The sequence below is a fragment of the Lactuca sativa genome, chromosome 5 (genome assembly GCF_002870075.4).
Source record: "Lactuca sativa cultivar Salinas chromosome 5, Lsat_Salinas_v11, whole genome shotgun sequence".
In the NCBI taxonomy this organism is placed as follows: Eukaryota; Viridiplantae; Streptophyta; class Magnoliopsida; order Asterales; family Asteraceae; genus Lactuca; species Lactuca sativa.
The window spans coordinates 328305992-328309776 of record NC_056627.2 but is presented as its reverse complement, the minus strand read 5'-3'; the positions used below and the strand labels follow the sequence as shown (position 1 = coordinate 328309776).

Here is a 3785-nt window from a genome sequence, read left to right as displayed (position 1 = left end):
TATATGCACACAAAACTGAAAATAATAATCTTGTACAATAAAATATACAATGTAATGCAATGTACTTTCTTTGGGTCAAAACTAATGATAAAATAAGCATATTGTACAATGAAATATACAATGTAGTAGAATGAAAGTAAGGAAAAATATAAGTAACATATATGAATACAGAATTAAAAAAATAAATTACTAATGGGACAAAGCGAAAGACCAGTAAAATAAAAAATATAAATTTTATATACAAGTATAGAAAAATGAATTTAGCAAGAAACATACACATCACAAAAATACACACAAATCCATGTAATATTTATAATATTTAATATAAATGGATAATATATAAAATGATTATAAAAAATATCTCCATATAACAACATTTACAAATAATTATTTGGCTTGTGTATTAAGTTATGTTATTTTTCTCTGTTAAATTATATAAAAAATGGTGAAAGCACATTCATTGACCAAAACATAAATTGTTATTTGATTTATCAAGCAATTATAAAATATATAAAAAAGGGAAAAAATAATATTAATCGGTTTTAGTCTTTTAGATTTGGTTATTTTAAATAGTAAAATAAGTAAATAAAAGAAGAAAAAAAGGAAATCAAAACCTGCTTGCCTCATGTTCCATTGGCAGCAGTGAATAAGAACATAAAACAAAAAAAGTGCTTGTGTGTATCGTGTGTTTCATATACGATCAGAAGAAAAACAAAGAGGAAGGGGAAGCCAAAGTCAGGCTCCTCATCGAAAAAGATGGCTGCGAAGCAACACGGAAACCCCTTTTCCCTCCTCTATGTGGTGCTTGATGGAGGACTGAAACCGAGTAACAAAAGCAAGTGCAGTGGTGAGGGGTAGTCTTCGGGGATGTTACAGCCGACCAATAGCAGTGTCGTTGGTCCAGATGAGGCTAGTGGTGGTCGAACTCCATTCTTTCTCAATCTTAAATCTCCAATTCTTGTCATGGAAGGTAATTTCGAAACCCTATAATTAAATTTTTTTATCAGGATCCTTAAATTATTTATAAATGATGGAACTGGTTACTGGTAATTTAAGGTTAAGGTAAACACTATTAGAAGCTTAATTTCATATAAAATGATTATTAAGCCGTTGTTTGAGATATATGGAACTTCACGGTTATTTTTGAACATGCTTGATCATGCTTTTGTTGAAATCTTAATTTTGAATTGGTCATTGAAGGTTAAGCTAAACACAAGCATTTTTTATTTTTGAGAACAACTGTAATTTCAAAGAGAAGCATATCTTGATCATAATTTTATTGAAATCCTAATTTTGAACATACTTTCACAATTGATCTATAAAGCAAAGGTAAATAAAAAATTACCATAAGGAGGGAAATATGTATCTTTCAATATTGGACCTCTTTAGATTTGTTTCTAGCAAGTAGGTTGATTCTCATTATGATTATAGGTTGATATTTAATTTTTGGAAGAAAAAAAGGTTTGAATTTTTTGCTCTTTATATAATTGATTGGTGATCGTTCCTACTTTCAAATGAGACAAAGTAGGATACATTAATTAACTTTTTATTGTAAATTGCAGAATGTATATTAATGATATCAAGTGTTTGAATGTAGGTCCAATATATACATACTCATACTCAACAGGGAATAAAGTCCATCACTCTTGGACATAGAAAACCTCCTTACCTTTCTCCTATCCATGGCAATGGAATCTTCAGATCAAATGGTCATTTTTGGGTCAATCAAAGGAAAATTATTGTCGCCATGCTCCTTATTTTTTCCTACTTAACCTTTTATTTGCAAAAATTACCAATTACCTGATACATGTTACTTATTTATCTGTTGACATATTTTGTGTTGATTGGCTGGGGGATGGTGGGGTTAATCATACTTTTTTGATTTGATGATGATCTGAGGGCCGTTTCTGCATATGTGATTCCAAGGGCTTGTTTTGGAAGCTCCTATACAAAAGGAAAAGAGATTTTCTCCAAGCTTAGAACCCTTCAGAAAACCATCTCATCTAAACGCATGCACTTTGGCATTCCTACTTATGGGTAAGCTGCAAAAACAGTAAAATGTATAGCAAGTTATTATAAATATGTAAAGAGTGTTGAAAAAGAGAAAGATTCATTGATATGCGAGAGAAAATGTGTAGAAACACCATTGTTGAAGAAAGATATTTTGTAAATGATCCTGGAAGATGCCATGGATAATTTTGTCGGCAAGGACGAAAGCAAACCACTGCATCAGAAGGAAATAAGCCATTTAAGCTTCTCACCTTTTTATGATTTATTTGTATTAGGAAAAGATCATCAACCTTATGTTTACAACACAAAATGACAGCTTTTCCCTTTGACAGAAATGGTTAAAACGATATTCCAGTAGGAACAAAAAAGTATTTTTATTATTCTTTGAAAGTGAATTGCTATAATTTGCTATAATAGATATCCTTTTTTGACTTAGGTGTTAATGTATTTTTTATTGGTCATTTGTCATACCTTTTTTGAACACATATCATTAACAGTAACTGTACCATTTATGCATTGTACTTTTAAAACAATGTTGAATTTCTAATTTTAATTCCTATCTGCAGGTCTCATTAAAAATGTTTTCATGAAAAACATATTCAAATAAGATGCAGAAAGGATTATCTGATTCAGAACGGATTAACCAGGTGTGTTTTATCTCGACAGTTGTGATAATTATTTTTATGCCCCTGATCTTATACATTATAGACTATATTATAGAGTATAATTATGAAGCAAATAAAGGAGAAGATGAGTACTTGATTGAGTATCCAGTCCACAAAAAAAGTCGACGAGTATACCTGGAGATATGAGAAACAGAAAGCGAACACCAGTGATGAAATCGATTATGAATGTTGATGAAAAAAATAACATGTAAAAGGTAAAGAACAGTGTAGTCTTCTTAACATGATGATGAAACTTGATCTATGAAATTGTGTTGAAACAGAAACGTAACGACGAATGAAAAGATGTATATATAATCGATATTAATATTAATTCTATTATTATTATTTTAATGAAATTTAATCATTTCCCTGATTTATTGCCATTGATACCGTATGGTAATCAAATAGTAGATACGGTAGATCATTAGATAGAGATGTATAAATTTATAACTTATTTTTCTCCAGAATTGTAGCAGATATATATGGTATAATTGCAAAAAAACTGAAAGTTGACATTTGAAAAATGCAGAAAAATAAGGGCACGGTTATATTTTGAAATGAAGGGCAAATTTGGAAATTCAGTTAGAAGATTTGAGCGGGAAAAATGAAAGTGGATGAACTAAAAGAACGCCACGTGGCGGGTTTTGTACTGTTTTATTATAAGAGAGGATTTGGAATATTAACATATATGTATCAAAGGTGCATCTCTACCTACTGCACCCTAATTTAACAACTGAATAATTCAATAAATCAATAAATCAATAAATCAATGGGACGTTATTACACAAACTTACAATCCTGGTCCCTAAGGTTTGCCATGATAATACTAAGAACCCCAAACTACATAGGCACTAAATTTCGAATACTTTCAAAAATGACATTTTAACCCCGAACTTTATTTTTACATATAAGGAATTTTATTTATCTTAAATATTCATACAAATTAATTAACTAAATTGTATACCCTTTTAATTATTAGCTATTTTTTATTAATTAAACCCCTCTTCATTTAATTTATTTTGTTTTATAACCTTGAACCGTAGTGGCTATATGAAATAAAAATTCGTGTAACGGAAATTAACAATGTTAGCCGAAGAATTTTCGGGTCGT

General features: G+C 29.8%; 1 long non-coding RNA gene across 1 annotated transcript; it reads left to right on the top strand.

The window, feature by feature from the left end:
* The first annotated feature begins 610 nt into the window (after positions 1–610).
* On the top strand, positions 611–3453 carry LOC111889572 (uncharacterized). Its single transcript, XR_002849575.3, has 5 exons — positions 611–970; positions 1598–2037; positions 2577–2657; positions 2731–2890; positions 3205–3453. It is a non-coding gene; the product is annotated as an uncharacterized LOC111889572 (long non-coding RNA).
* Positions 3454–3785: the final 332 nt, after the last annotated feature.